At 43.8% G+C, this 15,657-nt stretch overlaps 2 long non-coding RNA genes across 2 annotated transcripts in view; one reads left to right on the forward strand and one right to left on the reverse strand.

Annotated features, from left to right (window-relative positions):
• The window catches only part of LOC309332579, an 18,032-nt gene extending 17,000 nt beyond the window's left edge, over nt 1-1,032 (forward strand). Inside the window, exon 2 of the long non-coding RNA XR_014152197.1 lies at nt 579-1,032. This is a non-coding gene — a long non-coding RNA (uncharacterized lncRNA). The remainder of the gene's footprint in view (nt 1-578) is intronic.
• LOC309332636 overlaps nt 1-15,064 on the reverse strand; it is a 17,347-nt gene extending 2,283 nt beyond the window's left edge. The window contains exons 1-2 of the long non-coding RNA XR_014152270.1: nt 14,828-15,064; nt 13,806-13,873 (exon numbers count right to left, since the gene is read on the reverse strand). This is a non-coding gene — a long non-coding RNA (uncharacterized lncRNA). The remainder of the gene's footprint in view (nt 1-13,805; nt 13,874-14,827) is intronic.
• Between the last annotated feature and the right edge of the window lie 593 nt (nt 15,065-15,657).

A 15,657-nucleotide genomic window follows, 5' to 3' on the forward strand; every position in this document is an offset into this window, starting at 1 on the left:
TTTCTCTTCCAGCAAGCCTCTTAAGCTGAAATCTTTCCCAGTCGGTATCTGTGACTGGAATTACATGTTGTTAGCCACCCTGAGCTCCTTTGGGAGTGTTCAAATTTTATGTAACAACAACAGCAGCTTTTCTCAGCATATCTGACCATTGCCAAGATGACTGGTGCTGGTGGGAACTGGAATGTGTAAGAGTAAATCTCCTTTATGACCTGGGCTAGAAGAAACATGGAGTGAAGGGGGTGCAGCCAGACAAAGTCGAACAACAACTGAAGGACACCATGTTAGGTATAGACATCCATATGGAAATCTGATCTCTAGACTGTATATGAACCAAATTCCCCTGAAACAAACTAGCATATTTTTTTCACTATCCCTCAGAATTGGATCAAACTGTGTTAAAAATAATAATCTATTTGTTGGAACCCTCTGCAGATGTGGTAAAGGTCTTGGTATTGGTTCAAAATTTCTGACATATTTTCATCTGTATTGAATCTGTGGTTGCCTTGCTAATTAGTCTGGGTCGGATACAGTGAATACCGTATCTCACCAATTCCTTCCCCTATTTTCTCATTTACTAGGAAGTGAGGAAGCAAAGCATTTCAAGACTATTAATCATTGGAGTGAAAGAAGTTTGAAGCAGAGAAGAAACAGTTTATGGAAGACGTAGACAAGACTGAATATCTGAAATGGTTGATATCAGCAGTGGGGCGTCTAACAAAGAAAAGACTAAGAAGAAGAAGAATATAATCATATATATTCTCAGTACTACAGGCCAGAAGCTCTCAGAGGGCCTAAGCAAATGTAGAATGTGTGATCTGTGTGTGATATTGTGAAGGATCTGCTACAACTATTGATTATTTACTAATTTCTGTTCTGCTTTAATCAGTTTGGAAAGTCAACCATATGGATAGGGGTGCTGAATCAGTTTCAAGAATCAGTGTGAAGAAGCTGGGGAGGGATTTGCATTGTGTTCAGGTGGATTTTCATCGCTATCAGGAGGAACCCAGCAGTAAATCACACAGAGCAGGTGAAGTTAACTCTTTATTATTATTATTATTTTTTGGGGGGGGACCAGGATCTGTACAGGGTATGAGCACAGCAACTCTTCTTTGGTAGGTCTTGCCTCTATGAGGTAGTTGCAAGACTCAGGGTCCTTGCCTTCCCACAACTGCCTAAGAGTGGATCTAGACACAGGAAAACCCCCGCTATAAATAAGTCAGAAATTAGATTGTTATAACAAAAGGAAAAAAATATCTATGAAAAACCGCGTTTTAAAATTTCCTGCTCTCTGGCACCATCTAGTGTTGCATATTTATAGCACATTCAAATCTTTACAATTGTAGCTGAGTCCCAAGTCTCCTCCTCTCCCAGGTTCCCCCCCCCCAAGCAATCTGAGACTGTGCCTGCATGTCTGCCTTTGCTCTTAATCAATTTGACTTTGGGGGCAGGATGTTTGGATCTCAGGAAGCAGCCTGGTTCAGGCCAGTGATTTAGGCATGCCTCAGAAATAAGCATTACTGTGTATATGGTGTAAGAGCTAACATAATGTGGTTGAAGCTATAGCCTTATAGCCTTAGACTCAAACTGCCAAACTGAGGACAATAAGTCATGGGAGAGAAATTCAGATCAGTTCACCTTTTAATGCACTCCCTACTCTCCACAATTCCAAACCCTCCAATATTTCTCTGATGAAAATAGGGACAGCCTAAGGGAAAGTGGGACGCAGGTGGCGCTGTGGGTAAAACCTCAGTACCTAGGACTTGCCGATCGTATGATCGGCGGTTCGAATCCCCGCAGCGGGGTGAGCTCCCGTCTTTCGGTCCCAGCTCCTGCCCACCTAGCAGTTCGAAAGCACCCCTAAGTGCAAGTAGATAAATAGGTACCGCTTTATAGCGGGAAGGTAAACGGCATTTCTGTGTGCTGCGCTGGTGCTGGCTCGCCAGAGCAGCTTCGTCATGCTGGCCACGTGACCCGGAAGTGTCTCCGGACAGCGCTGACTCCCGGCCTCTTAAGTGAGATGAGCGCACAACCCTAGAGTCGGACATGACTGGCCCGTACGGGCAGGGGTACCTTTACCTTTACCTTTAAGGAAAAGCAGGACATTCTGGGATCATATAGAAAACTGGGAAAGACTCTGAAAATCCGGGACTGTTCCTGGAAAATAGGGAAAACTGGAGAGTCTGCAATTCACACATATCAAAACCCTTCTCAGATATGTGAACCATGCTTCAAAATGCACACTTTTCGAAATTTTGCAGTACAATTTTCCAGCCAAATAATGTTTACAGAAATATGTGTATTGGGGAATGGGTGCACAAAAATGCATATATTCATGAAAACAACATACAAAATACATTGTTGTTGTTTAGTCATATAGTCGTGTCCGACTCTTTGTGACCCCATGGATCAGAGCACACCAGGCACTCCTGTCTTCCACTGCCTCCCGCAGTTTGGTCAAACTCATGTTCGAGAACACTGTCCAACCATCTCGTCCTCTGTTGTCCCCTTCTCCTTGTGCCCTCCATCTTTCCCAACATCGGGGTCTTTTGCAGGGAGTCTTCTCTTCTCATGAGGTGGCCAAAGTACTGGAGTCTCAGCTTCAGGATGTGTCCTTCCAGTGAGCACTCAGGGCTGATTTCCTTAAGAATACATAGGTTTGATCTTCTTGCAGTCCATGGGACTCTCAAGAGTCTCCTCCAGCACCATAATTCAAAAGCATCAATTCTTCGGCGATCAGCCTTCTTGATGGTCCAAAATGCATTACAGTAGTGAAAATAGCATACAGAAATGCATTAGGATATGGGGAAACGATTGCAAAAATGTATTATATTTGGGGGTAACTGCAATATTAGGGGATATTCACATTAAAAATTTCATGGGGGCTTAAAAAAAAAAAAAAGATGCCGAAATGTGGAGAATGGAACTTATGCTTGGAAACAGAGAAACATAACATTGACCAATTTTTAACAGTAAAAAAACCCCTGACCCCTTTCTGCATTTTGGGAGCAGTTGGCACAGTACAATGTGGAAACTGAACAAGGGCCTGCCACTTATTGTCACGTACTTCTTTTAAATGTACAGTCTTAAATTTTAAATGCCAGAGTCCTTTGAGAACATCTATACGAGAGGACTCTTTGTGAATCCACATTACCTTGAAGCTCTTATTTATGTTCCAGCAAAGAGTTATGTAACCTTACTGATTTCGGCTGCCACTTTCATTAATGCACTAATCTGAAATGCCATTATTTATTTCCTTTTGGCTTCTTCCCAGTTGAAACTATGACTCTAGTTCTATATATCTTCGCTAACAGGAAATTCTGGCTTTAGAATTTATACATCCTGTTTGCATTCCTTTACTTTGTCCATATCTCTTCTGTTTGCTTATAGAATATACCTTGTTTCTCGCCGCTGCCTCCCCCCCTCCAATCATTCTATAAAATGTGATGAACAAACACCAGGTGTTGATGGAATTCCATGGACTGTGGAAGGACAAAAGTAAAGTCTTAATGATGTAAAAGTAACACAAAGCATTTTTGCAGGAAACATGACGTGCAATGCTAGCAAGGCCCATTGTACAAAATGTACAGAATTAAAGCCACATTTTCCTTTGGTTAGGAGCCAAGAAGAAATGTTCAGTACTGTAAAAACTTTAATATTGCCTTCCATTGTCTCAATAAATATGAAGTCAGACCCTGTTAGAGAAGGAGAGTTTCTCTCTTTCGTATAATATTTCTGAATAACTCATAGTTGGAGGCTTATCCGGACTATAAAAAGGAAGAAAAGAGTTCAGAAGATTTATATATACTGATATCTACTTTCACATTTTTTCCCCCAGAAAAGAGTAGGAAACCCATTTTATTTTGAATGAAAGTATGTAAATGAAAATATTAAATGCTGTGGAACAGTGCTCATGTAATAATGTAGTCATTATTATAAGATTGGTTTATGAAGCAATTCTATATCCTCCCACCACACTGACGAAGAATTCTACGAAACAGTAGTCAATATCCAGAATCACTGTTCAGTGTTGGATATTATATTTGCTGAATACACAAAGCTTCACAGCTTGTCTTTCATCGTATAAAGTTTGGTACCTCACTTCATTTAAAGATTTTCAGAGACTTTGAGACTAAAGATTTCATTTTGAACTTGTTATGGTTTGAAGGAATTCTATAAAGATTGTCTATTACATATGTATATGGTCATCGTGTTGCCTAGACATTGTTGACACTTCTTTCAGTGGCCTGCCCTGTTCTTGCAGACCCTGAAAGTAAGCAATCATAGCATGTTACAACTAAAAGTCATATATTGTCAAGTATGGGAGTTCCCCTCTCCCTTCCGGTGGCTCACCAATAAGAATTAACGAGCACTGGGTAGAGTTATAGTCCTTTTATTACAGCATTCTGTTACAAGCACAAAAAGGCAACCCTCTGCAAGGATATCAGTTGCCTACTCTGACTCCTCCCCACTTCCACAGCAAGAAGCATGCCAATGGGAAGTTCTTTCCCCCTCCCTGCCTATCCTTTGTTCTCTGACATGCTTAGACCTCCAAGTTCGGGGGAAGGGAGGGGATCCCCCCCACTCTCGATTGATGTATCGCTCAGCTGCTCCCTCCCTTCGGATTGCTTAGCTACTATCTCATAGCTGGGTAGCTCCTCTCTCAACTGTGCAGCTTCTGTGTCTGCCTGTTTATCTGCTTCTGGAAATGCTGGAAGCAGGGGGGCATGAATATTCTGTTAGGAACTGATCTTCCTGTGATTACATTCCCCAATCTTCCGATCCAGACCACCCCCTGACATATATTATCCCTTCAACCCACCCAAGGCAAAGCAGTATTATCTCCTGCAACATGCACCACTGATCAGAGTCAGGGCAGATACTGCACTGCACATGAATGACAAGGATGCAAGACTCCATGTAGTGAAATCCCCCTCCAACTACAGAGTCTCAAGTCATGGAGCGTTGCTTTCAGATGCTATTTCCAGAGCCCATTGCATGACGCTGACATAGCATGATGACAAAAAGAAGCATGACTCCTTAGAAATCTTCAAAAGGTGTGGGTTGTTCAAATGATGAAATACTTCTGCTGCAGTGTGTTTGGAAGATATTGGTTGTATACCAAACAGCTCAGGGTAGAAACTCATACACACATACAAGGGAGAAAGTCCTGTTGAACACAATCAGGACGTTAGTGTGGAATAACGCACATTGAAGGAAAGATCAAACGGAGACTTCCTTTGCCCAGACACTAACCTTTTAGCAAGAGACCCATTAAAACCAAAAAGAACTAGGGGGAGGGGAATTAAAAGGTTCTTCATAAGGAACATGATATATTTACAGTAGGATGTGAATGTTTGAGGCCATAAGGTTGTAATAGGGCCAAGCGGGGGAGACCACTTCTCCCTCGTCACTGCTATAATATTTCAAACGGTGGATTATAATTTTTGGATGATGTTCAAAATGTACAAAATTCAAAGACTGATGACATAAGTCCTCTTCATCTACAGTTTCACTTAACAGGCCCTGGCTGCATTACCTCTCTCTTTTATAACTATATTATTAGCCTTCTTATTACTGTGTTTGGTAGTCAGTTCATCTGTAGAAAACCTATCCCATTAGCAATTTCATGACTTTATTACCAAGCTATTGTACTTTGCTGAGGTTTTAAATTTTATATATGAAAAAATATATTGGAACACTCATTGTTTGAAGCTTTTAATCAACCTCATTCATGTGCACGGGGGGGACGACACCCTTGCAAAGTGCTCAGTGTTCCGAATGCTTCCTTGAGTGCCGTGAAATAAAAGACTAGCATTTAAAGGCACATGGTCGCATTTGCAGACATTGTACAGGTTAACCCTTTTGCACGGTGGTTCGTAGACTCCATCACTCAGCCAAAAACCCTTGCCCAGTGGCGTGGCGTACAGGGGGGGCCGGCCGCACAGGGCACAACATCTGGGGGTTAGGGTTAGGGGGCGCAAATTACTTGCCTTGCCCCGGGTGCTGACAACCCACGCTACGCCACTGCCCTTGCCCATGAAAGAATATTAAAAGAACGATATTAGAATATGGAATCCGGCTCCTGTTATCACAAGTGATTCAAGAGCTACTCCTGTTTGTAATTAGCTAAGAGCAGCTTGGGTTCAGGATAGCGTTAAGGACAACCTGAAGCCTTATATCCCAGCTCAATCACTAAGAGCAGCCAGAGAAGGTCTGTTACTTGTCCCCCCATATTAGAGAAGCCCAACCACTGAATAGCTCAGTTGATAAGAGAATGGTGTTGATGATGCCAAGGTTGCAGGTTCAATCCCCACATGCATTGCGAGCGCTCCAGTTGGAGAACAACCTTTACCAAATGTGTCATGGGCTATGAAGACGCTCGAACTCAGGATGAAAGGAAGAATAGTGCAAAGAGGAAGGCACACGTGGCAAACCCTCACCATCTTCAACTCCCATCTGGAAACCTATGTCCCCACTGTGGAAGGATGTGTGGATCCAGAATTGGCCTCCACAGTCACTTACAAATTCACTGTTAAAACTGTGTTTATGGAAGACGATCTGACTCGGCTACGAGTGATCGCCAAAGAAGCAGCAGCAGCATTGCAGGGGATTGGACTAGATGATCCTCAGGGTCCCTTCAGTTCTACAATTCCATGACTTGATGATTCTATAACTAGCCTCAACCAGAAGCCAGACCTTTAGAGTTGCCAGTGCCATCTTGCGGAGCACTCTTCCCACAGAGATTTGGCAGGCATGATCGCATGTGACTTGTGTCAACTCTTGAAGACATTTTTTATGCCAACAGGCCTCTGCGGTTGTTTGATACTTCTATGAGTGGTCCATCATTTTAAGGATTGTTTTGTACGATTTTTCTATTTATATCCCACCCTCCCCGGCCAAGACTGGGCTCAGGGCAGCTAACATCAAATATCAAATACATTAAAACACAATCAAATAATTGACTAAAATACAGCTTAAAAATTAGAATCAGGATAAAATTAAATGACTGCCCACAAATTAAAACCATAGGGGCCGGGAACCTCAAGTATTCATCAGGGCCAGCTATCAATGTTGGTCCCACATGAGCCAATAAAAGGGCCAAAGAGGTAACTTACAGGGTCCCATGGTGGGGGGGTCAAACAGGACCCAGACTGAAGGCCAGGCAGAACAGCCAGTGTGGTGTAGTGGTTAAGAGTGGTAGTCTCATAATTTGGTGAACCGGGTTCGCTTCCCCGCTCCTCCACATGCAGCTGCTGGGTGACCTTGGGCTAGTCACACTTCTCTGAAGTCTCTCAGCCTCACTCACCTCACAGAGTGTTTGTTGTGGGGGAGGAAGAGAAAGGAGATTGTTAGACGCTTTGAGAACTCCTTAGGGTAGTAATAAAGCGGGATATCAAATCCAAATTCTTCTTCTTCTTCTTGCAGGCCCTGCGGAAGAATGTCAAGTCCTGCAGGGCCCTGGTCTCCTGCGATAATGCGTTCCACCAGGCATAGCAAATGCCATTTTAATACCTTGATTTTCATGGAAGGCATCATGTTGCAAACTAACAGAATGCTGAACAGGCAACTTAAAGAAGGGCCTTGTTTTATTTGGCCAACAAAATGAAAACTGGAAGTCCCCAAGAAGTGATGGGCATGAAGCTTAGGAAATACACTGGCCACTTGCAGTGATAGATTCCCTACTAATATTCACCATGCATTCCTGTCAGTATGGATCCTTATCTAACCAAAATGGCAGCACCCATGCACACAGGAGAAGCATTAGCAGCTTCGGGAGAAACTGGAGGTTTGCAGAAGCACACACACACACTCACAAACACACAAAATCATTAAAATCAAAATTCAGGTGGGGAAATATCTCAGTGAGGACTGGGCACCCCGAGTGGTCATAGGATGCTGATTGTTCAGAAGTGGGTGTGAAAAGGGGGCAAAGGGTAGAATGGAATGTCCTAGGAGGCTGGCTGCAATGCTGAACACAAGCCCTCTGTACTGCAACATTCTGCTGCAGGTACTACTTGTCTAGTACAATTGCTATAATTACACATATATACCTGCCCTTTCCCCTCGCCTTTCCGCCCCCCCCACTCCACCCGCCATGTGAGTGCCATTGAGCCGAGCGTAAGGGAGAATGGAGAATCTCTTTGGCTGCAAACATGAGTGGCACATCTTGTTTCTGCCTCTGAAAGGAATGCAAATTCTTGGCATTGCTGGTGCCTGCCTTCTTTCTTATCAGGAGGTGGTATGCTACGATGGCTGAACTGGTGACATGGCACGGTGAAGACGGAGACTTGAGTTGGGAAGAGGCTCTTTTCCCAGGCCCTGGGCTAAGGGAGGTGGAAGTTCCCAAAGAGCAGTTTGGTTGGGGGTGCTGGGGGGGACGATGGGGGCACATTAAGAAGCAGATGCTCTCCGTCTCCTGAGCAAAGCTGCTATAATCAGCATACAACATTCTGCTAGACAATCCGCAGCTCTGCTGGAGGAGTGGGGGGCGGAGGGGAGCCTTTTAGTTCAGTGCATAAATGTAAGAGGATTGTCAGACTGGGTTTGCAGTAGTCTATCAGGCTAAAAATATCCTCCAAGTTTAAAGCAAAGCATTGTTTAGGCCTTAATGAAGGCAACAGAATTTTAACAACAGAAGTTCTGTTCATCCGTTCCACACACCCCTCCCAGCCGCCACCTCCCCCCCCCCCCCCGTGCTCTCCCAACCACCACATTCAGTTCCTCTACCCCCGCACCTGCTTCCAGTTTTGGCTTCTTGGCAATGATGCTTAGAGAGACATCAGCTGGCAGCTTCGAACAGCTAAAAGCTCCCCTGCAATGCAGCGTCACAAACGCCAGCCTTTAATTCACTGGCACATGCCAGCTTAACCCAAGGACTTTTTCCCTATCTCTTAGCATCGCTCAGGTTCGCCTTCCGAAACGGCAGCAAATGATTCAAGCGGTGGCTTATCTTAAGACCTGGCCATATCTGTTCACTGGTGGCGGTGGCAACTGCCGCTGCTGTTGTCTCATCCTGATGACATTACAGGGTACATAAAACCAGAATGCCGTTTCTTCTTGATTGCTATTGGATGGCAAAGGGGTTCGCTCTTTCGCTCAGCAGATGGTGGGATAAGTGACGCTTTCTGCATTCAAGGCACTTCTTTTCTATCTCGGCTCTTTGGGAGCTGGGCAGCACTCACAATGCTAAAGGGAAATACTTAGGGAACAGATTTGTTGTTGTGCTCGGAAGCATTCAAGCGGGGTTTTCAGACATGCTATGTAGTCGTTCTTAAAATGGAATTTTCACATTGGGAGCTCTTTCAAACATCAGGTGTGAGGTCACAGGGCTGGTGTACTGTGCACCCTAGGCTAATAATAATAATGGAATAATGTTTCCCCAGCCACTCTGGGCGGCTTCCAGCAAAATATTAAAATACAATAATTCATCAAATATTAAAAGCTGCCCTAAACAGGGCTGCCTTCAAATGTCTTCTAAAAGTCAGATAGTTGTTTATTTCTTTGATCTGACAGGAGGGTGTTCCACAGGGCAGGCACCACTACCAAGAAGGCCCTCTGCCTGGTTCCCTGTAACTTCACTTCTCGCAATGAGGGAACCGCCAGAAGGCCCTCAGAGCTGGATCTCAGTGTCTGAGCAGAATGATGGGGGTGGAGACGCTCCTTCAGGTATACTGGGTCAAGGCCATTTAGGGCTTTAAAGGTCAGCACCAACACTTTGAATTGTGCCCGGAAACATACTGTGATAACCAGAGCATTCACCACTCTGGCAAACTCTACACTTTGCACATTCTCAGAGGAATTCTCAGAGGAAGCATACTCTCTGCTTGCCCCATATCCCCCAGGGGAGCTCAGGCGCAGCTCAGATTAAGATGGAGAGTGGGGAGGCGAGGTCCAGGCAGCAGGAATCTGCACATCACGGACTCAGAAGACAGCAGCTGCATGGTGTGTCTGCTGCTCTGTTTTCCAGAAACCGTTTGAAAACAAGTGATGGGAGGCTAAAAGGGGCCAGTTTACCTGGAAGGAAAAGTGGGAGGTGTTGGAGAGGCTTGAATCTCCAACGTCCACACTCTCCCTTCTCCTTTGGCTCCTCCTTCTCCACTTGGCCAGCCACTTGGAAATAGCAGCTCCAAATCCTACTTTTAAGGCTCGCCAGGTTCTAGGAGATGGAGGGTCTGGAATGCTTTCTAGTGACAATGTGTCAGCCAGCTGCTGTTCCGCCTCTGCCTGCTCCTCCTCTTCCATTGTTTCCCAGTTTTCCCCCTCATCTGCCTCTCAGCTGTGCCCTCCGACAAACCCCTGTTGTAAATCTATACTCTCTTTCTTTTCCTCCACCCTGGTAGTGTCAGGATGGTGAGGCCATCTCCACCATTCATCTTCTGCCCAACCCCTGGCATTACCTCTTTTTAAAATAATAATAATAATAATAATATTTATTACTTTTAAAACTTACAAAAAAGAAAAAGAAGAAAGAAGACAAAAGAGAAAAAAGAACAAAAAAGAGAAAAAACAATACAATACAATATATAAACTATACAAAACACAACCTTAACACATTAAACTAAACACAATAAACTAAACAAAACAATACAAAAAACAATTTAAAAGCATACATCATACCTTTTCCATATTATATCTTTCATTCCCTTGTTTCAACGACCTCCTCTCACCTCCTTTTTTGTATTCTACTTCTATTAGTTGTCTCAGCAATTCCTTTCCCTCTTTCTCTATTTTCTGTCATATAAATGTCTTAACATATTTTTAATCTTATTTTCCATTAAAACTAGTATACTTATTTAAGCTTAACTCCTTAAAACATTTCCACTAAGGCCATAAAATTTCATTCCAACATTTTTCTATCACTCATTAATTTTACAATATTTCTATATATAAACTTTAAATTTTCCAATCTTCTTCCACCATCTCCTCTCCCCGGTCTCGGACTCTGCCAGTCACTTCCGTCAACTCCATACAGTCCATCAACCTGGAGATCTTATGTCTGAGGCTCTTAACTCTTTTCCACGTCCCTTCTGCAGGTCTTCTTCATATTCTTTGATGCTAAAGAGCAGATCTCGGGGAAACTCCGACCTAATGATGCTTTTATTCCTTCTCGACAGGTCAGCCAAATTTCCATAGTTAAAGCTAAGATCCATAAAGTATTTCAGGGCATGTTCCAAGATTCCTCCAAATCCAAAGGCCCCCAGAACTCCAGTCTCCTCCTGACCCAAGTCCATGTCCCAAAAGTCAGTTAATCCCTGCATGGAGGGATCTTTCCAACTTTCGTTTTCCAGTCCAGGCCGGGCTCCGATCCTCAAAATCTGACTTTTTCTAGTTTCAGTCATAAAAGGCCTCAACTTATAGTCCTCAGTTTGCCTCTGTAAGGCTGAGGCTCCCACTTGTATTACTTTAGGTTCGACAACAACAACTTTCTCCTTCTCCTTTTCCACAATTTGTCCTGCTAAAGTAAATTCCTGTACCAAATCCTGAATAATTTCTGTATTGGTGCTCACTTTTTGTCCCAAATTATTCACTTTTTGTCCCAAGTTATCAGTTTTAGTAGTCAAAACATCCGTCTTCTTGTGAAGTTGTTCCAACGAGTAGCTTATCTTACATAATGCAGTCACTAAAGCTTCTCCTGTCGACATTCTTAAATGGTCCAAGGTCTATCCCTGATTCTCACAGTTCTTATCATGCAGCTGGAGATTCCCCAGCTCCACTCCTGTAACAGTTTCAAAAGCTCCCTCTAGAGGGAAACAGTCTCCACTTGTATCAATCCTTTCAAGCACAGTTCAAAAAGTAAAGTTAGTTTCAATTTTCAGTTCCTTTTCCTCCTTTTTAAACGCAGAAGACGACAATGGAAACAATATATTTCTCTTATTTAACTAACTGTCAACATATGTTCTCTTCACTGTCAATGAACTCTCCCAAAACGTCAATCTACTGGCAGCCCGTTTCCAGGTTCAGAGCAGTGGTAATTTAATTTTTATCACTCTCTCCTGCAGGCTACACAATCCAAAATTTCCCCCCTCTTCTCCTGCTTCCAAGGGGGGGTTTAATGATTTCAATCGATGGAAGTTTAATCCTTTACATAAGGCTTTCCAAGACCTTAGCTTGCAGCTTCTTTGCTTCAATCTATTTACAAAAGGGGAAGGCGGACTTCCTGTTTGAGACCTTCCCGTTTCGGTACCAAATTAAGACGTTTGTAAATCCAATTTTCCGTTCTACTCACGGGTAGTTGTTTGAAGTCAAATTGTCCACAGGAAAAAGTCAGTGCTCTCCGGCAACAGCAATGCGGCTTCACTCAGTGAAAAAAGCAATCAATTCGAAGCACCGCACAACTCACCCCACGTTGCTCCGGATCCCCAAAACTGGGTTTCCCCGTGAGCAGGGGAGGCACAAAGGGTGCCAGCCAAATCCCACATTCACAAGCTTCTCCCGCCTGTGATTTTAGTGGGTCTCCACCTTCGCCGTGGTGGTCAGACCCTGATTTCCACGGAGCAAATTCCTCCCGATCGGAGGAACTCCACCATTGCCGGAGGCGCCAACCCGGAAGTCCAACCCCTGGCATTACCTCCGCCCTCCACCACTCCTCCTCCTCTGCCCAGTTCCTGACACCAGGTTGGAATTTTCCCAGTTGCCAAATTGGCTCCGTCTGTCTCTGTCTGGTTTTCGCCATCCTCGTAGCAATTGTCACAACTTTGGTGGTTTGGGCATTGGATAGGTGTAGTCCTGATGGGAGGGGAGTTTGTAGCCTCTGCCTGGCCCCTCTGAAATGGGGTATCCCATTAAAAAGAACCATGGGAGATGCTTCTGTCTGGACAAGGGCCACAGCACTCCCCAGGTGCAATCCACAGGGGCAGTTACCCCTTGATGTAGCTCAGGGAATCTTTCATTTCCGGTTAACCCCAAAATGCAAGTTCTTCTGGCAAGTGGGCCGGAAGGGGTGGGGTCTACCCAATGCCTATGCCAAACCACTAACATCTGTTGTCAATAAAGTCATACTGTCAGTAAAGACCAGGGGGGAATGCCTTGCCACACAGTGCTTCATGAATTTGGGCTGCCAGGTAGAGCTTTAAAATGGAGCCCATCCAAGGAATCGAGTCTGTGGCATTCATCGCCAGTATGTACTGCAAGTGTGAGCCTTCCATACTGCTGTTGGCAACTTTGGTTCTCGCCTCTCATACATTAAGGTAATTCTTCGGGGATCTTTCAATGGACACATGATGAAGTGCAAATGGTGCCACAAACGAATCAATGGGTGGCAGCAGGCTGTAGGTTCACAAGACAGAGGAAAAGCTATTTGCATCTCCCTCTCAGGCGCTGGAGTTTATATCCATGGTGTTACACACCAGTGGGCATGCATCCTGTCCTCCTGCATTGTTAATGATCTACCATCTGGGGAGCTGATTTAGATTGCAATTTTCACAAGCTCCGCGAGGAGAGCAGCTCCGTAAATCTCAAGACTTTGACCCAGCCTACAGATACTGGCTCAGAGTAAAAGACTCAGGACTCTGAGCATGCTTGAGAGCATTCAGACATTTTAGGAATTCAGAAAGTTCGTAAAAACAAAATGAACACGGGCCTGAAATCTGCCTACATTTCAGAATAGCAGGCGGCTTGCTGAGCACAATTCCAGCTATCTCAATGCACTGAGCAGCCAATTCATGCCATCATTCCTATACAACCACATTTCATCTCTTGTTCTGCAGCCTCTCTCGTCATGCTAGTTGAATAAAACCAGTGCAAGGATGACATCATCAGGCTTTGCAGCCAATCCCCACTCTCATCAAACAAACACAGATCCTTACCTATTTTGCTTATGCATCTCTCCTGCAGCTCTTTCGGTGGAATATCTTAGTGTTAATTGTTTTGTTATCTGTAAGGGGGGAAATATATTAAAATCTGGCAGAAGAAGATTCCCACCCTCATCTCAGAAAAATCTGCACGCACAGAGACCAAAAACAACTCAGGAAGCCGTGCCTTTCTTTTGTAGCCCACCTTCTTTAAAAGTTTGTGTGGTATTAAAATGTGTAAGAAGCAGAAATCTGACAACCACAACATTTTGAAATTTACAAGGCTAGCTCAGCTTGTCAGTTGCTTGCTGGCAGGCACTTTGTTGGGTTTTGTTTTTTGAGTCACTGAACTCCTGTCAGACAAAAAGCCCATCATTCTTTTCAGTGTGTGTTAATTATACCTGCATTTATTCATTTATTTTAGAGAGAGCTTTCCTTTTAGTGAGCGACACCACATCCCTATTTTCATTGAAGAAATGTTGGAGGGTATGATACAGATGAGCAGGGAATGGAAACATTCTGGGATCAAATCAGAAACTAGGACGCCATCTGTAAATCCAGGGGTGCTTGGAGGGTCTGCTACATGCTATTTGAGTAATATATAGGTGGAAATAGTCATGGTGAAAACTATGCGCCATCTATCACCAAGAGACAGCTCATATATAACCAGATTGCAGAACCCATTTCCCATGTTGTTGGTTCTCCCCTAGAGATAAATCCTGGGTGATGTTTTTCTGTTTTATTTTTTGCATAATTTCAGATGATGCTATGCTCTCTTTTTTTGAAAAAAGTAAATGAACGGATAGGCAGCCCTTAATTATGCTCTTGAGCTAACCCAGAAAAAAATATATAAATTAGACCCATTTGCCATTTGTATTATCTGGAAAGTCAGGATGGTATGGCAAGCCCTTAGTCCTATATCATTCAGCTGTAAGAGAGAGCAGATCAGCCCGAGACAATGCAGTCTTTCTGAGTACCATATTGATTTCCCAAAGTGCTTTGGAGAAAGAGGGAATCCATAATAACTTAGCACTTACCGCACACAGCATTTTACATCTCCAAGGCACGGCACAAATAGATGGCATTTAAAGATATAAAAATGAGCAGAGCTGCTCTCAGTATATAAATGTGTGCTTAAAGCGAGCTTGCATTGCTATATAGCCTTGCGTAGAGAAGTCGGGAGGTTATTGAGGAAGGACGGTAATGAATGTCGGGGTTTTCAAACATGCAGGAAACAAGTGCAGTTCACAATATCCACACAAATCAGAAGTTATACAGCCATTGTTCTGGAAACCAAACAGCAGTAAACCTCTTTAACCTGTAGTAAAGCATAGCAAAAGAAAGAAAAAGAATCTGTAAAACCGTGATGTAGGACCATGCACTAGGCTTTGGCCAAAATCCTATTAGACTTTATATATTTCAGATTCCAAGCATTCCACCATGGTGTCAGACAGTATATATATTTTAATTTCCTTCCATAAAACCTGGTACAAGAGTAAAGGCAGAGTTTCCCCTGACTCAGTGAACTATCTCTGAACTCCCCCTGCAAAGCAGGGTATTTCTGTAGACTCTCATTCTCACACCTCCTTGGGAGAGCAGCTCTTTCTTAGAAGGGAGAAGAAAGGCAGAATGTTCCTGTGCTCCTAGTCAGCCCAGAGAAAAACATATGGCTTGTGCTGTGCACACTGTCTTCAACACCTATCCCAAACGATCCACATTTCTCCCTGCAGTGGAGCCTTGGGTATTTCTTGGAGGAAATGTGCACTCATAAACACATCCTTGATTGGACTGCAACATCTGCATTGGCTGCCCGTTTGCTTCCAGGCACAATTCAAAGTGTTGGTGATCGCCTTTAAAGTCTTTGGGG

Source organism: Podarcis erhardii, assembly GCF_964252035.2.
Source record: "Podarcis erhardii genome assembly, chromosome: 17".
NCBI lineage: Eukaryota > Metazoa > Chordata > Lepidosauria > Squamata > Lacertidae > Podarcis > Podarcis erhardii.